Source organism: Chrysemys picta, chromosome 12 (genome assembly GCF_011386835.1).
Source record: "Chrysemys picta bellii isolate R12L10 chromosome 12, ASM1138683v2, whole genome shotgun sequence".
NCBI lineage: Eukaryota > Metazoa > Chordata > Testudines > Emydidae > Chrysemys > Chrysemys picta.
The window spans coordinates 26,726,695-26,744,177 of record NC_088802.1 but is presented as its reverse complement, the minus strand read 5'-3'; the positions used below and the strand labels follow the sequence as shown (position 1 = coordinate 26,744,177).

General features: G+C 59.4%; 1 pseudogene; it reads right to left on the bottom strand.

Moving 5' to 3' along the window:
- Positions 1-549: 549 nt before the first annotated feature.
- LOC135974455 (fibrinogen-like protein 1-like protein) lies at positions 550-15,663 on the bottom strand (annotated as a pseudogene).
- Between the last annotated feature and the right edge of the window lie 1,820 nt (positions 15,664-17,483).

Here is a 17,483-nt window from a genome sequence, read left to right as displayed (position 1 = left end):
GAAGTGCTGCAGAATCCAGGGACCTGGCCGCAGCATTTAGGCCCAGTGTGATACCCCATAGATGGGGGCTGCCACAGGATGCCCTGGTATGAGGCACCGCACTCCTGCTCCAGGAGTCTGCACGTGGCCAGGCAGAGCTGCGGGCAGAGCCTTCAGTCTCAGGCGAGGAGCGGCTCCGCCTGCAGTGGGAGTGGGATGGACGATGCCTCCGCTCTACAGGCTCTCTGGATGTGGTCCGGAGGGCAGGGGGCCCAAGGACTCCTCTCTCCCAGCACTAAGGGCCCAAGTCTCTCCTCCCGCTCACATCCCCTCTTTCTCCTCCCCCAGAAAATCCCTCTGGCCCCAGTCTCTCCTCCTCTCCGCCCCAAATGGAAGGGCTGGTGGCCTGGAGATTTACTCTTGCAGACCCATCCCAGCAGCCCCGTATGCTCTGCCTGTGAACCTGGTAACGCCAGGCATGTTCTCCAGCAGCGTGGTGCCCATGGGAGCACCCGGAGAGACAGTGACAGCAGGGCACAGAATTACCATCTGCAGACCTCACTGCTTAGAAGTGTGTGTTTATTTCAAAGCCTGGATCCCGAGGCAGGGCCATGCAGAGGGTGTTTGAGAAGCTCCCGCCATGCTTGGGATTTCACCTTTCCAGTGACCTCTAGGCCTGCTCATCGCATCGCCGATCTAAAATGACGCGGAAGAGTCACTCCAGCCGAACGCTGGTGCATGGGAGTCAGCCCAGCGGAGAAAGGCCCAGTGGAAAAAAGCTCAGAAAGTCTGCAGGGAGGGAGAGGAGAAGGAAAGTGTCCCCGTTTCCTGGGTAACCCTGATACTTCCCCCAGCAAGGCCTGTGAAAGCGGGCGGGAGGTTTGGCCATGATACACTCTGACCCTTTTCCCTCCCTTCGTGGAGCAGGGGTTGGCCTCACTGCAGACAGGAGGGTGGGGAAGGGGGGACTAACAGTAGGACGCTGGTTTGATGAGGATGACGGAGGCTTGGCAGTTCCCGCTACAGAAACTACCCCAAGTGATGCTCCCTTTGATGTTCAGTCGAACAGAATGACAAGCCGAGTACCACCAGCCCCCACCAGAGCTAGACGCACAGTTCCCACTGGAAGTGTCCTGATCCAGGTCTTTAGCAGAGAACTTCATGTTGTCATGCATGGTGCTAGGATTGTATGAAGCCATGGCGTCCCCTGCAATCCCAGTGTAAGAGCCCAGCCTCAGCCTGTAGCCTTTGGACTCGTCTTCCAGACCGAAGAGGTTGTAGTCTGCGTATTTCATGGTGCCGGATGAATCGTGGATGACAAACCTGACCTGGTAGACCTTCTGCTTGGCGATCCGATAGATGTACTCCGTCCCCAACCAGTAGTCATCCTGCACGTTGCCAAAGCCGTACTTGTAGGTGCTCCAGGACTCAGCCCAGGTGATCTGTGTGTTGTGCCGGTTCCGCTGGAGAACCGTCCAGCCCTCACTGGTGCTGTTCAGCTTTCAGTAGACCTCGAATTGATGGAGTCCTGTGGGCTGGATGACAAAGACGCCACTGACCCTGTTCCAGGTTATCTCGCTGCAGTCCTTGGGCCAGGCTGTGGGCAAAACGAAACAAGTTGTCAAGAACAAAACCTCATGGAACAAAACCCCCCTAAGAGTTATGATCACAGTGGAGTTTCCATAAAAACTTTCCTTGGCCTCCTTCCCAACTCCTCCACCGAGGAATAGCAGCTGCATCTTGGCCAGATCAGGCTGCGCTGAGGAGTCCTGGAGGTGAGCTCTGGTCTCTAGCCTCGCGCTAGACTGATGTCCCCATAGCTGTGTCTGAGGGAATTCTCACCACTGGCACTCTGCTCCCAGATCTCTGCAGTGTGTGTGTGTGTGTGTGTGTGTCACCCCTGTGAGGGGGGACAATGCAAGCGGGACACACTTACCACTTACCCTGGGCTACCCGCATGTCACTGGCTCTGCTGCGCCGGAGGCTCCCTTTCCCCTGATCTGTGTGGGAAGGAGAGAGCCGAGTGACGTGAGGGCTTTACAGAGGATATTCCCAGCTCCACAGCTGGGCGTATTCTCAGCACATTCGCCTCCCTGTCCCTCCGCTGGCCCAGCTGTAGGCCTCAGTTATCCGCTGGGCACTGGGGCGCCTCTCCCTGCTGGATTGCTCCAAACTCTGACACCCGCGGGGAGGCAGGAATTCACCCAGAATCCCTCCAGAGCAGAGACCCACCCTGGTACCCTCCTCAGCCTGGCCACAGCCCCGCGTCGCTGCCAAGAACCATCAGCAGGAGGGGGCCGGGCACCAATCCCAGAGGCCTGATAGGCTCTGCTTGCATCGGGCACCAACAGGCTCCTTCCCTCTGGGCCAGGGCCCATTCGCACATGCGCAGGGCGGCTCCCTGGGCCCAGCTCCCAGCCCTGAGCTCAGGCTCCCCTGGGCCCTGCTGTGTCCCTGCAGGGACAGCACATGTCTCTCCGACAGCCCCTTCTCGAAGGGTGGGAGAAGGGCTGGCAGCAGGCAGGAGAGGCAGGATTTCCTGCCAGCTCTCCAGCCAGCCAGGGCTCTGAGGGACGGGGCGGGAGGTCAGCTTCTCCTGTGTGCCCATCCCCAGCCAATCAGGGCTATGGCGGCAGGGCCAGTCCTCAAAGCACTGCTCCTGATCCATCCAGTGCGGGTGTCATGACTTCAACTAACCCAGACTCCCCTTAGCTGCTCTACCTGGCTCCTGGCCGCTGCCCTCCAGTCTGGCCCAAATGCAGCCACCAACCTCACCGCCCGCTCCCGTGGCTCTGCCCACACCACCCAGAGGCCGATTAAGGTTTATTGGGGAGCTGGGTACAAAGAACATTTGGTCTCCCCAGCTCCCCTCACCATGGGGTCCTGCCTCTTGGTCCTCCTCTTCCCCCACAAGGCTCCACTCCCAGGCCTGGCCGGAAGCTGGCCTGTGGTAAGAGCTGCCCAGGTAGCCCAAGTCACAGTGGGGAGGCCCGGACTCTCCACCTACCCTGGGGATACAGACTGTGGGCTGCTCTCAGGCTCCCTGGCCCCCACCCTGGGCAGGTGGAGGGGCCAGGGCTCTCCACAACTGGCCCCGGCTCCCTGGGCGCCTCTTACCACAGCCAGGCTCCAGCTTCCAGCCTGGCAGGGGACAGAGCCACAGGGGAAGAGGACAAGCGGGGCCACAGTTCTGGAGCCAGTGGCACCCTCACTTCTGCACAGGTTCCGGCGCTCCTGCAGGGGCCCCCAAATTGGCTGGCGCCCCTAGGCACGGGCCCTGTGGGCCTGTGCATTAATCTCCCATTGGTTCTGCCACCCTTTACTCATACGGATAACAGCACTTCAGCACCCCTGCACTCAACACTATCGTGAATTGTACCCAACAGCAGGGCCGGCTCTAGGTTTTTTGCCGCCCCAAGCAAAAAAAATTTTGGCTGCCCCCCGTCCCAGCCCTGGGCTCCTCGCTGCACCCCCCTGCTGTCCCAGCTTTGGGTTCTCCCCACCCCCTGCCGCCCCAGCTCTGGGCTCCCTCATTGCCCCCCACACACACCTCCTGCCGCCCCAGCCCTGGGCTCTCTCCCCTCCTCCCCCACCTGCACCTCCTTCCGCTGCAGCCCTGGGTCACTGGTAACTCGCTCCCACGGCAGGTCATTCAGCATGAATTTTACATGTGCACAGAACACAGACAGGATTGGTTCCCATATGGTTACAGAACTGCAGTAAAGTGGAACGATTTTCAGCTTGTGTGATTGGAGGATATCTGGATGCATATTATAAGACTGACATACATAAATGAGGAAAAGTTGAGGTGCCTTTATTATTCTTTTCTTCCACTCTTTCTTTCTATGGGGAATTTGCCAATGCAATATCACTGTCTTCCTTTTAAACAAACAAACAAACAAACAAACAAACAAACAAACAAAAAGGCAATGGCTGTTGAAAATAGCAATTCCAGTCCTAATAACCACTGGGAAGCATTTCTTGCTCAGTTTTATCCTACTTTTTCTACAGGAAGTTACAGTGGATCAGTAGATTTGATTTGGGAGAAATGAAGTAACAGCCGCCCAAACTGAGCTTGAGCACTCCTGAATTTTGAGGTGTTCAAATCTGGAAGGCAGGTGCGGGGGGGAGCTGTGGCTCCGCAGGGGAGCACGGCAGCATGTATGCAGCAGTGTGTCTGGCGCTGCGCGGAGCCAGACAGGCTGGTCTGAGTGGCATGATAAGGGGGCTGGGGGGTTGGATGGGGCGGAGGTTCGGGGGGGCAGTCAGGGGCAGGGAGAAGGGGGGGTTAGATGAATCAGGGGGTTGGGGGGGCAGTCAGGGGACAGACAGCGGTTGGATGGGCATGGGAGTCCCGGGAGTTTGTCAGGGGACAGGTAGGGGGTGGGGTCCTAGGGGGAAAGTTGGGGCGGTCTCAGGAGGGGGCAGTTGGGGACAAGGAGAAGGGAGGCTTAGATAGGGGGTGGGGTCCTGGGGGGCAGTTAGGGAGAGGGGTCCCGGGAGGGGGTGATCAGGGAACAGGGTGCAGGGGGGGTTGGATGGGTTGGGGTTTCTGTGGGGGGCAGTCGGAGGAGGTGGATGGTGGCGGGGGGGGCTACCCTCCCTGTGGACTGTCCTATTTTTTGAATGTTAAAATATGGTATCCCTACCCTTCAGAGGGCAGCTCTCCATTCATAGCAGGCTGCAGCATGAGGTCTTAGCTACCTCCCTCCCTCCCCCTCTTTCCTGTTGGTAGTGGCCAAAGGAATGCTGGGAAATGTAGTTCTTTCCCTGCTCCAGGGCTGGCTCTATAGGAAGGGAGCTAACCAAGGAACTACAGCTCCTAGGGCCCCCTGTTGGTTCTCAGCTCCCAGGCTGGATCCCTGCTGCCCCTGCAAATGGGCTGCCCCAAGCACGTGCTTGCTTTGCTGATGCCTAGAGCCGCCCCTGCCCAACAGCACCCAAAACAGATCCCTTTGGCAAAACAGCTCCATCGGCTCATTACCTTAGGGTTACCATACGTCCAAATTTTCCCGGACATGTCCGGCTTTTGGGGGCTCAAATCCCCGTCCGGGGGAAAATCCCCAAAAGCCGGACATGTCCGGGAAAATCAGGAGGGACGGAGGGCTCGGCAGTGCTCGGCCGGGGCCTCTGGGGTTGGGGTCGGTGGTGCGGGGCCGGGCCGGAGCCGGCGGTGCTCGGCAGGAGCCGGGGGTGCGGGACCGGGGCCGGTGTGGTGCCGGGCAGGGGTCGCGGTGCCGTGCCGGGAGCCGGGGTCGCGGTGCCATGCCAGGAGCCGGGCGCGCGGCCGGGCCAGGAACCCGGGTTGCAGTACTGGGCCGGGCGCCGGGCCGGGAGCCGTGGCTGGGGGCGCGGTGCCGGGCCGGGAGCCCGGTCCGCAGTGCCGGGCGGGGGTCGCGGTGCCGTGCCGGGAGCCGAGGTTGCGAGGCCGTGCCGGGAGCCGGGCGCACGGTGCCGGGCGGGGGTCGCGGTGCCATGCCGGGAGCCGGGGTTGCGGTGCCATGCCGGGAGCCGGGCGCGCGGCCGGGCCAGGAGCCGGGGTTGCAGTACCAGGCCGGGGGCCAGGCCCACGGGGCCGGGCTGGGAGCCGTGCCCGCGGTGCCGGGCGGGGGTCGCGGTGCCGTGCCGGGAGCCGGGGTCGTGGTGCCATGCCGGGAGCCCGGTGCGCGGCCGGGACAGGAGCCGGGGTCGCAGTACTGGGCCGGGGGCCAGGCCCGTGGGGCCGGGAGCCGGGCCGGGGGCCGGGCCGGGGGCGCGGGGCCAGGCCGGGAGCCGGACCCGCGGTGCCGGGCGGGGGTCGCGGTGCCGTGCCGGGAGCCGGGGTTGCGGTGCCATGCCGGGAACCGGGCGCGCGGCCGGGCCAGGAGCCGGGGTCGCAGTACCGGGCCGGGGGCCGGGCTCGCGGTGCCGGGCTGGGAGCCGGGTCGGGGGCATGGTGCCGGGCCGGGAGCCAGGCCTGCAGTGTCGGGCGGGGGTCGCGGTGCCGTGCCGGGAGCCGGGGTTGCGAGGCCGTGCCGGGAGCCGGGCGCGCGGTGCCGGGCGGGGGTCGTGGTGCCGTGCCGGGAGCCGGGGTTGCGGTGCCATGCCGGGAGCCGGGCGTGCGGCCGGGCCAGGAGCCGGGGTTGCAGTACCGGGCCGGGGGCCAGGCCCACGGGGCCGGGCCGGGAGCCGGGCCTGTGGTGCCGGGCGGGGGTCGCGGTGCCGTGCCGGGAACCGGGGTCGCGGTGCCATGCCGGGAGCCGGGCGCGCGGCCGGGCTAGGAGCCGGGGTCGCAGTACCGGGCCGGGGGCCGGGTCCGCGGTGCCGGGCGGGGGTCGCGGTGCCGTGCCGGGAGCCGGGGTCACGGTGCCATGCCGGGAGCCGGGCGCGCGGCCAGGCCAGGAGCCGGGGTCGCAGTACCGGGCCGGGAGCCGGGGTCGCGGGGCCGGGCCGGGAGCCGGGCCCGCAGGGCCGGGGGTGCGGTGTCGGGCCGGGAGCTGGGCCGGGGGTACGGTGCTGGGCCGGGAGCCGGGCCCGCGGTGCCGGGCGGGGGTCGCGTGCCGTGCCGGGAGCCGGGGTTGCGGTGCCATGCCGGGAGCCGGGCGCGCGGCCGGGCCAGGAGCCGGGGTCGCAGTACCGGGCTGGGAGTGGGAAGGGCCTGGCTGCCGGAGAGCACAGGGGACCTGAAGCAGAGCAGGGCTGGGGATGGGCAAGAGGAGCTGGGGAGCTCCAGCTTGGCAATTCCCCAGGCTGAGGCTTGGTAAGGCCCAGGGTGGTACTGGGGCTGCAGAGGTGCCACCTGGGCATAGGCAGAAGCAGCTGATCCAACCCCCTCGGCAGCGATGAGTGGCCATGACAGATGCAGTCTTAGGGTTACCATATTTAAAAAATAAAAAAAGAGGACACTCCACGGGCCCTAGCCCCGCCCCTTTCCCACCCCCGGCCCCGCCGCAACTCCGCCCCTTCCCCAAAGTCCCCGCCCTAACTCCCCCTCCTCCCTCCCAGCCACGCGAAAAGGGCTGCCCGAGCGCTACCGGCTTTACGGTTTGCCGGGCAGCCTCCAGACCCTGTGCCCCCGGCCGGCGCTTCCTCAGCGCAGCTGGAGCCCGGGAGGGGAAGCGCCCAGCTGGGGGCGCAGGGTCTGGAGGCTGACCGGCCAACCATGAAGCCGGTAGCGCTCGGGCTTTGGGCAGCCCCTATGCCTCCGGACCCTGCGCCCCTGGCCGGGCAGTTCCTCTCCTGGGCTCCAGCTGCTCTGCTCCTCCCTGGACTCAGACTTCGGCTCTGTTTAACAGCCAAGCTGCCCGAGCCAGCGCTACCGGCTTCGGGCAGCCCCATGCCTCCGGACCCCAGCCGCCGGCCGGGCACTTCCCCTCCCCGGCTCCAGCTGCTCTGCTCCGACAGCTGGGGTCCGGAGGCACGGGGGCTGCCCGAAGCCGGTAGCGCTGGCTCGGGCAGCTTGGCTCTTAAACAGAGCCGAAGTCTGAGTCCGGGGAGGAGCAAAGCAGCCGCGGGAGGGGAAGTGCCCAGCCGGTATTTTTCCTGGACATGTTCAGCTTTTTGGCAATTCCCCCCGGACGGGGGTTTGATTGCCGAAAAGCCAGACATGTCCGGGAAAAACCGGACATGTGGTAACCCTATGCAGTATGCCCCAGAGAAAGGGGGCTAGATGATGACTGGCAGTAGCCACTGAGGCAAGGTGGGCATGGGGGAGAGGGTTCCCCTGGGAAGGGAGAGCCAGAGTGTGGGGGCACTGCTTTGGGACAGCACCCCAAGGTAAGGGGCACTGGGGTCTGTGAGGGACATGGGGGCCTGAAGCAGGAGAGACACCGGCCAGCAGGAGGCGCTCCTAGTGCTGGAATTGAACTAATTCCTGGATGACCAGCAGGAGGCGCCGCGCCAGTGAGTCAGCGATCTGCTACATGGCCAAATAAACTAGTTCCTTTGAAGCAGTAAAACAAGAATTCTGTGATTAAACCCCTCAGCCCCTTAGAAAGGCACAGCGGGGCGGGAGCCTGGAGGGACGAGGGGAGGGTAGTGCACGGAAGGAGGGGTCGTGTGGGCATCAATGCAGAACGGTCTAGTTAACGGCCCCTAAATGCACTTTCTGCACAGAACTACTGCAGCTTCCCAAGCCCCAAACTGCACAAAGTCTGGAAACGGACAATTCAGGGATTCAGCCAGTTCCCCCCGGTCACATCACCGGGGTCACTCCACAGGCTTAGCCTGGCTGCTCTGCCCTCTGGCCAGGCTGCCCTTTGGTCTGTGAACAGCCCTGGAAACGGGGTGGGATGCACAGCTGGACAAGGGACGTTTTTAGGAAGCTCTGCAGTGCAGGTTGCAGAGCAATGGGAGTTGAGGCAAGGAAACTAGTTGGACGTGTTGTCAGTTTCAGGGGACAAAGTTGAGTGGCCGGTGTCAGACTGCTGGAGTGGAAGGTCCTAGACCAGTGGGGCGGTGCTGGGTTCCTTTCATTGTCCGTCTCCAGACTTCCTGACGTTCGGTGTCCAAAGGCCTCATTGTTTTGTCCAGAAAATGTAGTATTGCTTTGGACGGTAGATGGCCCCACTGACACACATTCAGCATTAACTCTTCTTACGCGTTGTGGGGAGGGATTGCTGAACAGTTTGCATTCCCTTCTCTAGAGAACAAACAAAGCAATTCCCAGCCCGGAGCAGAGCAGATCCATTCTCCTGTGTTTCTCTCTTGTGCTGTGTGTACATGAGCAAACGGCCTGTTCAGCTCTCATGCTGCCCCCTCTCCTGCCGTATTTGCCATTGCAACAAAGTTGACTTTTTCCCACAGAAAATTTTGCTTTCCCCAAAACCACATTTCTGATGGAAAAAGTTTTGCCCAGCTGGAGCAATTTCTTTGTGTGATGGTGCCCCCCCCCCCCCAATGCTTTATGGAATGTGCTTATGAATGTATATATGACATAACTAGAATATGTTTTATGCTACATATGCCATGTAACATATCTCTGTAAAGGTTATGATCTACTGAATCTATTAATCCTCTTTGTGTGAATGTATCATTTTTGTACTTGAAGTTAGGAATATTGGCTGTATACTTGCTTGATTTTAACTAGCCTAGTAGAGCATTTGGTCAGCTTCCTGAGAAAAGTGCAAATTAGGTGCCCAATCAAAAACCACTTCAGCCAACAATTAACTTGAAGATACCAATCCACATCAGAGCCTTCCCAGGAATGTGGCTTGGCTGGTAAAAACTGACTCATGCATGGACATGTGACTTGCCCATGTGACTCCAGAACTCCATCTTGGAGCTGGACTTTGCATAGGAGAGAGGAGGGGGTCTCCACCCGCAAGAGAAAGTCTATTTAACCCCCTGGGAGACCCCTCCATTTTGTCTTCAGCTGGCTAAAGGGATAGCCTCTCCACCCCCAAGAATACCTGAAAGAGACTGGAACAAAGGACAGTAACTATAGGGAGTGTGAGTGATTGCTGGATCCAGACTAGAAGGAGACTAGTCTGTAAAAAGGAGCATTCTGGAACTGGTGAGGTTTTTATCTGTACTCAGTTGTATTACTGTATTAGACTCAGACATGCGTGTTTTATTTTATTTTACTTGGTAATTCACTCTGTTCTGTCTGTTACTACTTGGAACCACTTAAATCCTACTTTCTGTATTTAATAAAATCACTTTTTCCTTATTAATTAACCCAGAGTATGTATTGATACCTGGGGGGGGGGCAGCAAACAGCTGTGCATATCTCTCTATCAGTGTTATAGAGGGCAAACAATTTCTGAGTTTACCCTGTATAAGCAGGGGTGTGGAGAGGGGTCGAGGCAGGCAGGGACAGGGAGCGGGGTGGTTAGATGGGTCGGGGGTTCTGGGGGAGCTGTCAGGGGGGCAGGGGTGTGGAGAGGGGTCAAGGAGGCAGGGAGCAGAGGGGGTTGGATGGGTCAGGAGTTCTGGGGGTCCTGTCAGGGAGCAAGGAGCAGTTGGATAGGGCATGGGAGTCCCTGGGGTCTATCTGGGGGTAGGGGTGTGAATATGGGGTGGGGGTGTGGATAAGGGTCAGGGCAGTCAGGGGACAGGTACAGTCCTAGGGGGCAGTTAGGGTGGGGGGTTCTCAGGAGGGGACAGTCGGGGGACAAGAAGCAGGGAGGCTAGATGGCGGTGGGATCCTAGGGGGCAGTTAGTGGCAGGGGTCCCAGGATGGCACAGTCAGGGGACAAGGAGTGGGGGGGTTGGGCGTTCTGAGCGGGGCAGTCAGGGGGTGGGAAGTGGGAGGGCGTGGATGGGGGCGGGGCAGGGCGGGGGCAGGGCTAGAGCGGGGCTCCCCCCGTCCTCTTTTTTGATTGTGGAAATATGGTAACCCTAGCAGACAGGTCCCAGGGTGTGGGGGGGATGAGCTCCCTATAGAGCAGCAGCAGCCCTGAGGGAGCAGGTAGGATCTCCGTGAGGTCGACTCCCGCTGTGGCCGGGGGTCGCTGCCTTTTGGAGCGCCGGGCAAGGAGGATGGGGAGGGCCTGGCTCCCGGCTCGGCCGGAGATTGGCTGAGGTGAACAGGCTCAAGCTGCGTGCCCCAGCCACAGCCGCAGCCGCCCCAGCTCCACTCCCTGCAGAAGGGTGACAAGACACCCTACCATGCCACCCTTCCTTCTGCGCTGCTGCTGACGGCAGCACTGCCTTCAGAGCTGGGTGCCCGGCCAGCAGCCGCCGCTCTCCAACTGCCCAGGCCTCCCCACACACATGGGTCCCACGGGCATGGACAGCCCCGTGACCACGGAGCCTTCCTGGACCATTGCACCCTGGGCGGTTGCCCACTCCCAAATCCAGCCCTGCTCATTGACTTTCAATGGGCTCTGTGCTCCTAAGTAACTCGTGACCTTTGGAAAATCCCTTCCCCCATTTTTGCTTGTTGCTATGTGAGTGTCCTACTGCGGCCAGCAAGCAACAGCCCTTACAGGAGACAGCCCCTGGGTCTGTGACCTCTTCACCGAAGCACATGGCCAGGCAAAGCTGGGGGCAGAGCCCTGATTCTCAGGCTGAGGAGCGGCTCCGCCTGCTGTGGGAGTGGAATACACCCCGTGTCTGCCCCACAGGCTCTCTCTGGGTATTGTATCGACAGCAGGTAGCCCATAGTCTCCTCTCCCAGCATCCCAGTCTCTCCTCCCCCAAACGTGAGAAAGGACTGGTGGCCCAAGGAGTTACTCTTGGTGCAGTTGGCAGCAACGGGCCCATCCCAACAACCCTACACTAGGGCCTGATCCAACGCCCACTGAAGTCAATGGAAGATTGTCTGTTATCAACTGGCTTTGGACTAGGACCTACTTGCACACGTGGACAGTAATTCAAGGTACTGATTAAAGGGCCCCTCAGGCCAATGTTGCAGCTACCCAGATATCGTCAGACGTGCAGGCCTGGCTTTCAAATCCTGCTAGGCCATTGCCGAAAATTCCCTCACAGCAACCACAGACCCCTAAGACTGTGGGGCAAGGAACCCAGCCAGGTCTACCAGCCCAACTCCCCCAAGGCAGGACGGCTGAGAATACTGGGAATGGATCTACGCAGTACGGTGCCCACGAGAGCACAGCAGAGAGTAAGTGGCACGCAAAAGAAAGTTACCAACCGGGGCCACCACATTTAAAATGCCTTTTTAATGTGAAGCTTTAATCCCTGCTAATGAGCAGTAGAGCGGGTGTTTATAAAAACCTTTCTGTGTTTCTGGATTTCCCCACCCCTGTGACCTCTGGAACTGCCCATGAGTCTGAGAGCAAAAGACACTGAAAAGTCACTACGGATCCGAGGCATTTACTCTCCCCGGAGCTTCTACATCTGCATACTGCAGGTTTTGCAAATGATTCTTCTGATTACGAAAATCACTATGTCAAGTCAACGCAAAGCACAAGTGCCCAGCAGAGATTAGCTCGGAAAGTGCACGGAAGAAAAGAGAAAGTTGCCCCATTTTGGATAAACATGATACTTCCCCCTCCGAGTTGGGTGTGAGGTTTGGCCATGACACACGCTGACCCTTTTCCCTCCCTTCGTGGAGCAGGGGTTGGCCTCACTGCAGACAGGAGGGTGGGGAAGGGGGGACTAACAGTAGGACGCTGGTTTGATTAGGATGGCGGAGGCTTGGCAGTTCCCACTACAGAAACTACCCCAAGTGATGTTCCAGGTTATCTCGCTGCAGTCCTTGGGCCAGACTGTGCACAAGAGAGAGATCGCTTTCACTAAACCCCGTGGAACAGAACCCTGCTCAGCTCTTCCCACCCTGGGTCAGTGAGAAAGGGCCCCTCCGGTGTGCCACAGACAGCAGTGTCTGCACTGACACCCCGCATGCTTTGCCAGCCCATTGTCAGAGGCTTCAACAAGGGATGCAGACACTGAGCCCGAATCTGCTGGCACAGTCCTGTCACCCACTCCTGGGCAGTTTATTCTCTAACTAGCTACTTTGCACGTGCACACGTAGGTTTCCCAGAAGACAAACAGGCCCCTGTTCATACTCTGCAGGGGTTTTCGGGGAGGTGTTTAACACGGCAGACATGATGCGTGGGACACTGCGAGCTAACAGCACCGTGTGTCCTGTGGGGTGACTGTATCTTACAGCAGCGGGTTCTGCACCCCCTCAGCTCTCAGCAAACTCCTGTGCCAAGGGCTCTCCAACAGGGCGTGTGTGCTGAGGCCACCGACACCAACTGCCAGGGAAAGGAGGAGTCTGTGGAGTCAAAGGATCTTGCCACTCATCCCAAATTTTGGCTGCAAACTCCCCACACCTGCAGTAGTGAGGGACACGGCCCAGTGGGTCACAGCCCTGGGTCCTGGATCCCACACAGTCTATCAGTGGTGCCACTTTTCCTGCAGAAAGATCATGACCCAAAGCTTCTCCTCTGCAGGACACGTTACAGCCTGTGTGTATCAAGCCCTTTCCCCCACACCCTCCCACCCTCTGTCACCAGAGTTCCTGCTCCCAGGGGCCTGTATAATCCCTGGGGATTCCCCTATGGCCCGGTCAGACAATGCATCCCAATGCCTTGTTCTGCCCTGCAGGGAGAAGCTGTGTGAATAACTCTTGTTGTTCTTCATATCAGAGGGGTAGCCGTGTTAGTCTCAATCTGTAAAAAGCAACAGAGGGTCCTGTGGCACTTTTAAGACTAACAGAAGTATTGGAGCATAAACTTTCGTGGGTGAATCTTGCGTCTGATGAAGTGGGCATTCACCCACCAAAGCTCATGCTCCAATACTTCTGTTAGTCTTAAAGGTGCCACAGGACTCTCTGTTGCTTCTTGTTGTTCTTGCATCTCATTTCTGCAAGGCGTGGATAGGTGAAGCGTGGGATACTCTTACCGTGGGCCTCTGGTAACTGCGGGTCACTGGCTCGGCTGTGCCGCAGGTTCCCTTTCCCCTGATCTGTAGGGACAGGAATTGGGAGATCCGCGTGACATGAGGGGTTTTCAGAGACTGTCTCCCAAGCACCAGAGAGTGTTAGCAGTGCATTCGCCTCCCCTTCTCCGTGTCCCTGAAACCCTCATCCAGGACAAACCGTTCTTCTGCCCACACTTCTGTAAACCCCCCTCACCGCTCTACCTGGCTTCCGTCTGCTCCTCTCCAGTCTGGCCCAAATGCAGCCACCAAACTCACCGCCCGCTCCCGTGGCTCTGCCCACACCAACTTGTGCCTTCCAGTCCCTTCCCTGGCTCTGCAGCTCCTCCTGCAGCAGCTTCCAGCCCCCGCGCCTCCCCTCCAGCTCTGCACAGCCCTGCCCTGCCTAGCTCGAGCTCTGTGTTAATTCTGCACCAGTCGCCCTGCTGCCCGAGCACCCCCATCTCATCCCGTCTGCCCCTGCCTGGCTCGGGCCCACGCTGCACCAGTTCACTCCTCCGTGCCCCCTCTGCTGCCCAAGGCAACCAGCACCTCCTGGCTTTGTCCCATGCTGCTCCCTGCACTGCAATGGGCCAGCCCCTGTGCCCCTCCGAACCTCCCTCCCTCCCTCCCCTCCCTCAAACCACCAAAGAGCTCAGCGTGGTTTGAATAGAGAGTTACGGTTGGATTGTAATTTCTCCCAGTGGCTTCAGGCCTCCATAATCCCCAGGCAGCCAGTGAGTGACGTCCTGGGGCCCCAGGGCTGGCAGGGATCCCTAGGGCCAGAGGGGAGGGCTATAGAAGCAGACACATGATACACCTGCCTTCAGGTGCTTTGGGTGGATGTTCCGGATTGCATGGGTGGGTCCCTTTAAGATATTCAGGTTGTGTATTTCCAGGGTGAGAATTGGGGCTGACAGGGCCAGCAGGCCGGCGAGGAGCAGGAGACGAGGGCACCGGGCATCTGCAAAAGGGAAGAGCCGGTGAGAAGCTGGGAACACAAACCCGCCCTTCAGGAGCCGCGACTCCCAGTTCCCTCTGCCCGGGAACAGCACAACCGAGAGCTGGGACTGCTGGACCCTCCCGCCTCGCCCAGCACAGCCTGGCACTGCCGCCCTCGCCCATCAGTCTGGCTGGGCAGCCGGCCACCGGCCAGGCATGCACGGGGCAGAGAGGAGACGCTAGGAACCGGCCCCGTTGGGACAGAGACTCCCAGGAGGGGGGCGGGTGCTGAGGAGTTTGGGACTCGCCCTGGAGAAATGTTCCCGCCCCACAGAGACAATCCTGTGCCATGGAAATAACCGGGCAGGGAAGGGCGGGAGAGTGGGTGAGAGAAAGGGAAAATGGAGATTGGGGCTGGGGGGGCACTGAGAGCCCTGGGAAGGCCTGAAGGGTGGGTAATGAGAGCCCCACGGACAGGGGGGTGGGGGGTATGGCCACAGAGCCGCAGGGAGGGGAACCCTGAGGTGTGGGGGCTGGGTGGGTACTGGGAGTTCCTCCTGAAGGGACAGGGGTTGGCCAAGGTCACTCAGCCCCGGGGTGTGGGAGGGGGACAGGCTGAGGAAACTCAGAGCCCCAGGAAGTGGGGGGGGGGGGCTGAGGGGAGGGACTGGCCAGGGGCACTCAGAGCTCGGGGGAGGGGCTGTCCGGGGGGGGGCACTCACAGCCCCAGGAGGTGGGTGGGGGAGGGGCACACAGGATTTCAGGAATTCCCTGGCAGTGAAGAGCTGCTGGCGGCAGGGAGGAGCCAGCCGTGACAATCCTCACTTGGGATCCCTGGCTGGGCTAGTGGCTATGGGGGCCTGTGGCCCAGCTGCAGCGGAAGGTGACCTGAAGGAAATGCCTCGGCCTCCAGCTAGGAAGGGCCTGGGCCAGACAATGACCCACCGCGCAGTGTCCCAGTTCCCTGCCCCCCACCTGCGGGGCACGGCCCCTCCTCTGTAGGGAGGTTGGCATGTACCTTAGTGCTGCTTCCTCCATCCCCAAAGGCCTCTCCCAGCCAGTCTCTGGCAACCCCTGCCGTTCAGTACGCACATTACCCTGCTGTGACATACCGGGGGGGGGGGGAACCCCTCGGGGATGGGGGGGCTGTCACACAGCTGGGCAATTTAACCCAGCTGGGCTGGGGTGACTGTCTCCCTGGAGCTGGGGTCTCAGCCCAGGTGTCTCTCTGCCCTTCCCCCCAGTTGCCCCCGGGCGAGGTGGGAGCGCCCCACGTTGCGTTCCAGCCCCACATTCACACCCACAAGTGCTGGTGGGTTCCAATCCCAGCTGAACACGCCCACCCGGCCCTAGTGCGGAGCAGAATGGCCCAGCGCTGCCCCACAGACCCTCTGGCTCTCCGAGCCCACTCTTACCCATCACCGCAGCACGTCTGGCCCAGGCTGAACGCTGCTGCTCTGTGCAGAGAGGGTTTCAGCACTCCTGCTTCACAGATGTATACAGAGCACTGTATAACCAGAGTTGTCATAACTATAAAGGGAAGGGTAACAGCTCTCCTGTGTACAGTACTATAAAATCCCTCCTGGCCAGAGACTCCAAAATCCTTTTACCTGTAAAGGGTTAAGAAGCTCGGATAACCTGGCTGACACCTGACCCAAAGGACCAATAAGGGGACAAGATACTTTCAAATCTTGGTGGGGGGAAGGCTTTTGTTTGTGCTCTTTGTTTGGGAAGTCATTCGCTCTTGGGACTGAGAGGGACCAGACATCAATCCACGTTCTCCACATCTTTCTGAACAAGTCTCTCAGATTTCAAACTTGTAAGTAAACAGCCAGGCAAGGCATGTTACTTTTTACTTTGTTTTCTCAACATGTAAATGTACCTTTTACTAGAGTGTTTACCTCTGTTTGCTGTACTTTGAATCCGATTTCTAACGCAGCGTTTTGCTCTGGCCTATTGCTCTTTAAGTTTGATTACCCTGTAAAGTTATTTTCCATCCTGATTTTACAGAGATGTTTTTTACCTTTTTTCTTTAATTAAAAGCCTTCTTTTTAAGAACCTGATTGATTTCTCCTTGTTTTTAGATCCAAGGGGGTTGGATCTGTATTCACCAGGGAATTGGTGAAAGGTTTCTCAAGGCTTCCCAGGGAAGGGAATCCACTTGGGAATGGTGGCAGTGGACCAGATCTAAGCTGGTAGTTAAGCTTAGCAGTTTTCATGCAGGCCCCCACATTTGTACCCTAAAGTTCAGAGTGGGGAAGCAGCCTTGACAAGAGTCTAGTGACTCTCTCACCCTGGGCTCTCCCCAGTATAGACTCTTGTTCACACTAGTCGAATGATGTTCAAATGCTGAGAAGGAGCAGGGAAGAGGCACAGAAATGACTTGTGGCCTGGCCAGCAAACCTTAGAGCAGGCAACCCGAGGGGCTGCAGCTAGTCAGCTTGACTAAGCAGTTCCGAGCTCTGTCATTAAGGTCTATAGTCACCCAGCAGGAGGAGGTAGCTGCATTTCAGGTTTTTGCTCAGGCAGACAAAGGTGTAACGAGAGCTGGCAAAGCTGATGTTAGAAACATTGACATTGGAAATCCATGTAAGTGTAGAAGAGTGACGGAACCAATCATGCGGGGACCTGGGAATTCACTCTCACCTGGCCTCTGGGGATGGAGGCAGCACGTGGCTGGCACTTCTGGCTCCTGCCGTACGAGGGGCAGGTGCTGCTACCGACCGCTCCCCCTAACCCCGCCCTGCTGCGCTCTGGGGATGCTGCCCTGCTGTGGAGCTCTCAGGTGTCTTGAACTGGAATTTGTTTGGAGAGAAACTGCTAAGGAGGCTTATCAGCCCCGAGCAGAGAGTACCTGGGAGCCTGCCTGGGTCGGGCGGGTCTGGTACAGCCTCCCCCCAGATAAGGCTCTTCCCTGGACCTGCCACCCATTGGAATCTGGAACGATTCCCTCCAAGGTAACACCCGGGGCAGCCAGGGAAGGGCAGGGCACGGCCTGCTCCCCTGGAGCGTTAGGGCTTTCAGGAGTCAGAGGTGTCAGCGGAGCAGGTTGTACGTTAAAGCAGCGAAGGCAGTTGGGGGGCAGCGGAATTGGGTGCTTTGCCATTGCACTTGATCAGCTCAATTTGAAAATTCTTTCAAAGGAAATCCAGCTGTATACATCTGACTGGGGTACATGTACACACATACACATGCACACTCACATGTGCACACACTCATGTGCACATACACGTACACACATACATACCCACATG